At 51.1% G+C, this 10009-nt stretch overlaps 1 pseudogene; it reads right to left on the bottom strand.

Moving 5' to 3' along the window:
- Positions 1-804: 804 nt before the first annotated feature.
- LOC147966409 (uncharacterized) lies at positions 805-1751 on the bottom strand (annotated as a pseudogene).
- Positions 1752-10009: the final 8258 nt, after the last annotated feature.

Genomic DNA, 10009 nt, shown 5'->3' with positions numbered 1-10009 from the left:
CTTCTGGCTTGAAGAAGAAAGGAGGATGCCAGATCGAGTCTCCTCCACAGATCAACAATGAATGCATCGAGAAGGCCCTAACCCAACTCAAGGGGGCAGTTATGGAAATTGGCTATCTTCTAAAATGTATTTTTGTATTTTTATTTTCTTTGGCCTTGCTTTATTAATCAAAATGTGATGATGTATTATCATGTATCAAAAATGAATGATAAAAAAAGTTAAGGACTTGCAAAGAAAAATGCACGCGAACAGAACGCGGTCGGGATTCGTCCGCGCGCTGAACGCACGGCCACCGCATCTCAGGACACTCCCGGACATGATCCCCAATCCCTACCCAAATGGATAGAATCCGGACAAAACGAATATCCGTTTGAGGTCACGCGGTGAAGTTGGCCTTACGCTGGTCGTTCAAGATTCTTGATTGGACAATTGTTTGACATTGAGGAATTGAGTCCTAGTGAGCGACGCAACCATCGGTCATCAGGCATGCGTGGTCGGCAGGTGGACTGGCACGGAGAACCAGTACTAGGGCGGAGGCAGCCAGGCAGAGAGCCGTCGGTTAGCAACACACGTATCTCGCATACCAAGAGCATCTCTGGTCGTTCGGCCTTCAGAGGCTTGAGATAGCGTTGCCTATGGACGAACCGGTGATAATTTCAGCATGGGGTCGATCAGGTTCCCAGCCATCGTCATCAGGTCGTCCTCAGATGCCGTTTTTTAAAACATAAAATCGGCCAAACACAACACAATTTCGTCCAAACTAGACGATTTCATTGATATTTGTAAAAAACTTAAAAACACAAACTAAAAACTACAACTACGCCCAGCCGCCGCCGCCTTCTGCCTTCTACATGTCGAGGAGCCTGTAGAACTGGGTATAGTCACCGCCGCCGCTACCGTCGTCGTCGTCGTCGCCGCCGCCGTCCCTGCTGTACCCCTGACCAGCGTCGCCGATGCACGGGGGGTTTGGCGTCCCGGCGCTTCCTCGTCGCCGCTGTCGAGGATGACGCCGCCGCCCTCCTCGCATTCGCGGCGCCGAGCTTTGATCTCCTCGTAGTCCCGGCGGTGGCGCTCCATCTGCTCGCGGATGTAGTCCGCCTTCTCCCACTTGAGGGCGGTCTCGTCGGCAGCGGCCATGGCCTCGTGCTCCTTCGTCACGGGGAGTAGACCCGGCTCGGTCTTCTGCCTGACGAGGCGGTAGGAAGAAGGAGAGGGGCCACCACCCTCGTTGATGATGAGGGCGCCGCCGCTGGTGCGGCGCCCAAGTGGCGTCTTCTGCGGCTCCGGCTTGACGGGACGGAGCGCCGGCGAACCGGAGGAAAGAGAGCCAGAGCCCGACAACGACGACGAGGTCGCCTTCTCCATTCGCCGCGGCATCCAGGAGCTGCCGCGGCGGCAAGAGAAGGAAGGGGCGCTGAGTACTCTAGGCGCGGCGTGTTGCCGGCCTCGATGTACTCGAGGACGACCTTAAGGGTGCAGCCTGGGACGCCCCACCATTGGCGCCGCCCCTCGGAGTTGAGGCGGCCGCATGGCTTGATGCCGTTGGTGGCGGTAATCTCCTCCTCGTGGCGTCGCTTGAAGTACGCCGTCCACAGCGCGTTGTTGTCGGGGGCGTACCTCGGCTGGTTCCGCTGCGGCTTCGGCGGCGAAGACTGGATGCACGCGATTTTGGCGTGTCGAGCAGCTTCGGTGGGCGCGGGCGGCACCGGGACGCCGCCGGCGCTGAGCCTCCAGGTGCCTGGCCCCTGCATGTTGGGGGCACCGGATAGTCGGCCTCGTAGATGAGCCGCGCCTCGTCCTCGTGCAGATGGCGTCGGCCGAAGCCGTTCACTGCCGCGCCGTCACCTGGGAAGCGCTCGTCCATTGCCGTCGGTGGGGGGAGAGAGTATGAGAGAGGGGCGTCAGCGGCGAGAGGTGGAGAGAAGGGCGTCGGTGGCAAGAGCTTGTGCGTACACCGACACGGGAGGACGACTTTTATAGCCGCGGATGGGCGGTGGGAGAGCTGCCGCCGTGTGCCGCGTGGAAGGAACGGGCGGGACGCGCATTGCCACGCCACCCGTGAGGCATCAACGAAAGGCTAACCGGCGCGGCAACGCGGCAGCCTTGGCATTGATTCCCGTGAGAACCGAGGCAATGAGGACGACAAAGGCGATGAGTCGCTGACTCGCCGGAACCACTCCTTTTCGCGCCAAAAATGTTTCCCCCTGCGCCCCCGGGCGCCCCCAGCATGTTGGGTTCGGCCTAGGTCCGCTGGCGCCAAATTCGGCCCTAACCGGCAAAAATTGAGCTTCTGGGAGCGCGACTGGGCCGAATTTTCTGCGCCGGCGATGAAAAAGGGCCTTGGGGCCATGTTGGGGATGCGGCCGGAGATGCTCTAAGATAAGAACTCCACCGCTTTCGTCTTCTCTTATTCATTGTACAATATTCATCCTCTTTAATTCACAGTACAATTTTGTTTTTAAGGTTTGAACAAGTTCAATTGGCATGCAAGTTTTTTAACTCGGAATTGATAAATTGAATTAAGTTATTATTATGGGTTTGTTCCACAATGTATAAAGTGAACCATTTTTAATAGAAACTTCAACATGACGAGGACCGGAGACATTGCATCTCTTTTTCTGTCATTTTCATTTTCTTCTCTCGCGCCGTTAGCGCGTAAGAATGAACTTCAAAACCTGTGCATAAGAGATTAATGAAAGAAATTGTGAATTCATGTCCATGGCCACCACCACTGTCTCCGTCACCATCCTCGTTTGTTGCCTCTGCCTCCACCAATGGCATTGTCTCCCTCACCATCAGCAAATAAGTTGTGCTATCTGTTGGGGAACGCAGTAATTTCAAAACTTTTCCTACGCACACGCAAGATCTATCATGATGATGCATAGCAACGAGAGGGGAGAGTGTTGTCCACGTACCCTCGTAGACCGTAAGCGGAAGCGTTATGACAACGCGGTTGATGTAGTCGTACGTCTTCACGATCGACTGATCCTAGTACCGAAAGTACGACACCTCCGCGATCTGCACAGGTTCAGCTCGGTGACGTCCCACGAACTCACGATCCAGCAGAGTGTCAAGGGAGAGCTTCGTCAGCACGACGGCGTGATGACGGTGATGATGATGCTACCGGAACAGGGCTTCGCCTAAGCACCGCTACGATATGACCGAGGTGGATTATGGTGGAGGGGGGCACCGCACACGTCTAAGGGAACAATGATCAACTTGTGTGTCTATGGGGTGCCCCTGGCCACGTATATAAAGGATGGAGGGAGGAGGAGGCCGGCCCGCATAGGGCGCGCCCAAAGTGTGGAGTCCTACTAGGACTCCCTAGTCCTAGTAGGATTCCACCTCCCACATGGAATAGGAAAAAGGGAAGGGAGACGGGGAAGGAAGGAAGGGGCGCCCCCTTTCCCTAGTCCAATTCGGACCAGTCCATGGGGAAGGGGCACGGCCACCCTTGAGGCCTTTATCTCCTTTCCCGTATGTCCCATTAAGGCCCAATATGAATTCCCGTAACTCTTCGGTACTCCGAAAAATATCCGAATCACTCGGAACCTTTCCGATGTCCGAATATAGACTTTCAATATATCGATATTTACTTCTCGACCATTTCGAGACTCCTCGTCGTGTCCCCGGTCTCATCCGGAACTCCAAACAAACTTCGGTCATCAAATCACATAACTCCCAATACAAATTGTCACAGAACGTTAAGCGTGCGGACCTTACGGGTTCGGGAACTATGTAGACATGACCGAGACTCATCTCCGGTCAATAACCAATAGCGGAACCTGGATGCTCATATTGGTTCCTACATATTCTACGAAGATCTTTATCGGTCAAACCGCATAACAACATACGTTGTTCCCTTTGTCATTAGTATGTTACTTGCCCGAGATTCGATCGTCGGTATCTCAATACCTAGTTCAATCTTGTTACCGGCAAGTCTCTTTACTCGTTCCGTAATGCATCATCCCGCAACTAACTCATTAGTCACATTGCTTGCAAGGCTTATAGTGATGTGCATTACCGAGAGGGCCCAGAGATACCTCTCCAATAGACGGAGTGACAAATCCTAATCTCGATCTATGCCAACTCAACAAACACCATTGGGGACACCTATAGAGTATCTTTATAATCACCCAGTTACGTTGTGACATTTGATAGCACACAAGGTGTTCCTCCGGTATTCGGGAGTTGCATAATCTCATAGTCTGAGGAACATGTATAAGTCATGAAGAAAGCAGTAGCAATAAAACTGAACGATCATTATGCTAAGCTAACAGATGGGTCTTGTCCATCACATCATTCTCTAATGATGTGATCCCGTTCATCAAATGACAACACATGTCCATGGCTAGGAAACTTAACCATATTTGATTAACAAGCTAGTCAAGTAGAGGCATACTAGGGACACTCTGTTTGTCTATGTGTTCACACATGTACTAAGTTTCCGGTTAATACAATTCTAGCCTGAATTATAAACATTTATCATGATATAAGGAAATATAATAACAACTTTATTATTGCCTCTAGGGCATATTTCCTTCACTATTATCTTTTACGCAAATTCCTGATCAATCGTAAATTTTAATATGCTTTTACATATCTTATTGATATGTGTTTTTTATAACCGCCACCGTGTCGCTCCCTCCAAGAACAACATGGGTGGTGTTGCCATGATACGTCTCCAACGTATCTGTAATTTTTGATTGTTCCATGCTATTATATTATCTGTTTTGGATATTTTATATGTATTAATAAGCTATTTTATATTATTTTTAGGACTAACCTATTAACCTAGAGCCCAGTGCTACTTTATGTTTTCCTTGTTTTTGAGTTTCGCAGAAAAGAAATATCAAACGGACTCCAAATGGAATAAAACTTTCACGATATTTTTCTTGGACCAGAAGACACCCGTAGGACTTGGAGTCCAAGTCAGAAGACCCATGAGGCGGCGGCAAGCCGTAGGGGCGTGCCCTAGGGGGGGGGCGCCCCTGGCTTGTGCCCTCCCTCCGGAGTCCACCGACCTCCTTCTTCGTCCTATAAATTCACATATATTCCCAAACCCTTAGAAAAAGCCACGAAAATACTTTTTCGCTGCCGCAACCTTATGTACCTGTGAGATCCCATCTTGGGGCCTTTTCCGACGATCTGCCGGAGGAGGATTCGATCACGGAGGGCATCTACATCAACCCTATTGCCCTTCCGTTGAAGCGTGGTAGTTTACCTCAGACCTACGGGTCCATAGCTAGTAGTTAGACGGCTTCTTCTCTCCCTATGTTCTTCAATACCATGTTCTCCTCGATGTTCTTGGAGTTCTATCTGATGTAATATTCTTTTGCGGTGTGTTTATTGAGATCCAATGAATTGTGGATTTATGATTAGATTATCTATGAATATTATTTGAATCTTCTCTGAATTCTTATATGCATAATTTGATATATCTGTTTTTCTCTTCAAATTATCAGTTTGGTTTGGCCAACTAGATTGGTATTTCTTGCAATGGGAGAGATGCTTAGTTTTGGGTTCAATCTTGCGTGATTTCACCCAGTGACAACGTAGGGGTAGCGAGACATGTATTGTATTGTTGCCATCAAGGATAAAAAGATGTGGTTTTCATCATATTGCTTGAGTTTATCCCTCTACATCATGCCATCTTACTTAAGGCGTTACTCCATTCTTTATGAACTTAATACTCTAGATGCATGTTGGATAGCGGTCGATGTGTGGAGTAATAGTAGTTGAGGGAGTCCTGGATTAAGGGGTCTCCGGACAGCCGGACTATATCCTTTGGCCGGACTGTTGGACTATGAAGGTACAAGATTGAAGACTTCGTCCCGTGTCCGGATGGGACTCTCCTTGGTGTGGAAGGCAAGCTTGGCAATACGGATATGTAGATCTCCTCCCTCGTAACCGACTTTGTGTAACCCTAGCCCCCTCCGGTGTCTATATAAACCGGAGGGTTTAGTCCGTAGGACAACATACAATCATACCATAGGCTAGCTTCTAGGGTTTAGCCTCTACGATCTCGTGGTAGATCAACTCTTGTAATACTCATATCATCAATATCAATCTAGCAGGGCGTAGGGTATTACTTCCATCGAGAGGGCCCGAACCTGGGTAAACATCATGTCCCCTGCCTCCTGTTACCATCCGCCTTAGACGCACAGTTCGGGACCCCCTACCCGATATCCGCCGATTTTGACACCGACATTGGTGCTTTTATTGAGAGTTCCACTATGCCGTCACCATAAGGCTTGATGGCTCCTTCGATCATCAGTAACGATGCGGTCCAGGGTGAGGTTTTCCTCCCCGGACAAATCTTCATATTCAGCGGCTTCGCACAACGGGCCAACTCGCTTGGCCATCTGGAGAAGATCGAGAGCTACGCCCCTGGCCGTCAGGTCAGATTCGGAAACTTAAACTACACTGCTGACATCCGCGGATACTTGATCTTCGACGGATTCGAGCCCGTTTCAGGTGCGCCGCACAATCACGACGAGCATGACGTAACTCTGCCGTTGGACAGTGTTCGGGAGATCGCATCTGCCACTACTCCGACCCTTAATCCAGAGCAAATTGCGCCATCCGAGGACGGGGGAATAGACCCCGCCATGGAGGCCGCACTCAGTGGTGATAGAGCTGGATACTGACTTCACCCCTTACGAGAGCCGTGTTGCCGAACCACTAGATTCTTCTCCAGCCACGGACTCTGAGCTGCCCGCGTCCGTGCCTGTCGAATCCGATTGGGCACCGATCATGGAGTTTACCTCCACGGATATCTTTCAGCACTCTCCTTTCGGCGACGTGCTAAATTCATTAAGGTCCCTTTCTTTGTCAGGAGAACCTTGGCCGAACTATGTCCGACTAGGGTGGGATGCGGACGACGAAGAAATTCTCTCCCCACCCACCACCCACTTAGTAGCCACTGTCGACGATTTAACTGACATGCTCGACTTCGACTCCGAAGACATCGACGGTACGGACGACGATGTAGGAGACGAACAGGAACTGCCCACAGGGCGCTGGACCGTCACCTCATCATATGATATATATACATGATGGACACCCCCAAAGAAGGCAATGGCGACGAGACAGCGGAGGATGACCCCTCCAAGAAGCAACCCAAGCGCCGACGTCAGCGGCGCCGCTCTAAGTCCTGCCATATCAAAAGTAGTGATACCGGCACAAGAGATAATAACACTCCGAATAGTGCTGAAGACGACAACAATCCCCTCCAGCACGATTTAGAGCGGGAGAGTGAACAAGCTAGCCCTCCAGAGCGGGCAGCAGATGGAGAATCGGAGGAGGACAATTACATGCCTCTCTCCGAAGATGAGGTGAGCCTCAGCGACGAAGAATTTATCGTGCCGAAGGATCCTGTCGAGCAGGAGCGCTTCAAACGCCGGCTTATGGCAACAACAAATAGCTTGAAGAAGAAGCAACAACAGCTTCAAGCTGATCAAGATCTGCTAGCAGACAGATGGACCGAAGTCCTTGCGGCCGAGGAATACGAACTCGAGCGCCCCTCCAAGAGTTTCCCAAAGCGCAGGTTGCTACCTCACCTCGAGGAGGAAGCATTGAAACCTACATCACCAGTGTACAATGCGGCTGACCGGCCACCTCGTGGCCGAGCCAGAGAGGCGTTTCAGCCTGAGGTTCAGCCTGCACCCCGCCGCCACTCAAACAAAAGTACCAAAGCCCGGGGCAACACACGGGACCTGCGAGACGTATTGGATAGTAGGGCAAAACATTCAAGGTCGATATACGAGTCACGAGGGCGCGCGCCAACGCGGGATGATGACCGTCGCGCCGGATACACTAAAAGCAAATCCGGCCGGGCCGAACACAGTAGACAAGACTCATATGAACTGCGTCGTAATATAGCCCGACACAGAGGCGTCGCACACCCCCTATGCTTCACTGATGAAGTTATGGATCACGAATTCCTGGAGGGTTTTAAACCCGTAAATATCTAATCGTATGATGGTATAACAGATCCTGCTGTATGGATTGAGGATTTCCTCCTCCATATCCACATGGCTCACGGTGATGATCTGCATGCCATCAAGTACCTCCCACTAAAACTCAAAGGACCAGCTCGGCATTGGCTGAATAGCTTGCCAGCAGACTCCGTCGGCAGTTGGGAGGATTTGGAAGACGCATTCCTTGACAACTTCCAGGGCACTTATGTGCGACCACCGGATGCTGATGACTTGAGCCATATAACTCAGCAGCTAGGGGAATCGGCCAGGCAATTCTAGACACGGTTCCTAACTATGAAAAACTAAATTGTCGACTGCCCGGATGCAGAGGCCTTAGCGACATTCAAGCATAACATCCGTGACGAGTGGCTCGCCCGGCACCTCGGCCAGGAGAAGCCGAAGTCTATGGTAGCCCTCACGACACTCATGACCCACTTTTGCGCGGGCGAGGACAGCTGGCTGGCTCGCAGCAACAACACATCAAGGAATCCGGGCACTTCGGATACCAAAGATGCCAACGGTAGACCACGCCGTAACAGACAAAAGCGCCGCAACAACGGCAATAACGCTGATGATACGGCAGTCAATGCCAGATTCAGAGGCTCTAGATCCGGTCAGCGGAAAAATCCATTCAAAAGAAGTACTCTGGGCCTGTCCAGTTTGGACCGCATACTCGATCGCTCGTGTCAAATGCACGGCACCCCTGATAAGCCAGCCAATCACACCAACAGAGAATGCTGGGTGTTCAAGCAGGCCAGCAAGTTGAATGCCGAAAACAAGGACAAGGGGCTGCATAGTGATGACGAGGAAGAGCCCCGGCCGCCGAACACGGGAGGACAGAAGAGGTTCCCCCCACAAGTGAAGACGGTGAACATGATATACGCAACCCACATTCCCAAGAGAGAACGAAAGCATGCACTAAGGGATGTCTATGCGATGGAACCCGTCGCCCCAAAGTTCAACCCATGGTCCGCTTGTCCGATCACCTTCGATCGCAGGGACCACCCCACTAGTATCCGTCATGATGGATCCGCCGTAGTGGTCCTAGACCCCATCATCGACGGATTTCACCTCACTCGAGTCCTTATGGATGGCGGTAGCAGCTTGAACCTGCTCTATCAGGATACAGTGCGCAAAATGGGTATAGATCCCTTGAGGATCAAACCCACCAAAACCACCTTTAAGGGCGTCATCCCAGGTGTAGAGGCCCATTGCACGGGCTCAATCACACTAGAAGTGGTCTTCGGATCTCCGGACAACTTCCGAAGCGAGAAGTTAATCTTTGATATCGTCCTATTCCGCAGTTGCTATCACGCACTGCTCGGGCGCACCGCATTTATAAAATTCAATGCGGTACTGCATTACGCATACCTTAAGCTCAAGATGCCGGGACCTAGGGGGGTCATAACAGTCAATGGAAACACAGAACGCTCGCTCCGCACGGAAGAGCACACTGCGGCCCTCGCAGCAGAAGCACAAAGCAACCTTTTAAGGCAAACCACCAATTCGGCGATACAGCCCCTGGATACCGTCAAGCGAGTCTGGAGTAAACTGCAACACAATCGCCTGGCACGTTCAGAGCTCGCCTAGCAATTCGGCAACCCGTCCCATTCCCAATCAAGCGACGAAATCCGTGCCGCGCGTACATAATTACGCACTGAAAATACCATGGGCATAGGCGGGGGCACGACCAGGGCATGCCCCGCAATGCGGCTTAACCGCCCTAGGGGCTGTATACCTTTATCATTTTTTCTCTTTCAGGACCTTACTCTCTGGAAACCCTTTCCGGCAGTACGATTGCCGGACACATTACGGGAAGGAACAACCAAGGAGGCAAGAAGCTAAGACATACAAGGGAACCTCCAGGTGGTCTCTAATAACAATCGATATACCCGCTTTTTACTTCCCGTACGCAGCTTGCCCTTGGATAGGACATGTCAAATAGTCCTATTTTTTGCTTATTGCACTACTTGTATCAGTACGCTTCGACGTATTATTTAAATAACAATGCATAGCATTAGTCTATT

This window comes from Triticum urartu, chromosome 6A (genome assembly GCF_056163025.1).
Source record: "Triticum urartu cultivar PI428250 chromosome 6A, HENAU_Tu73, whole genome shotgun sequence".
In the NCBI taxonomy this organism is placed as follows: domain Eukaryota; kingdom Viridiplantae; phylum Streptophyta; class Magnoliopsida; order Poales; family Poaceae; genus Triticum; species Triticum urartu.
Note: the sequence above shows the minus strand (reverse complement) of the source record. Positions and strands in the feature narration are given on the sequence as shown.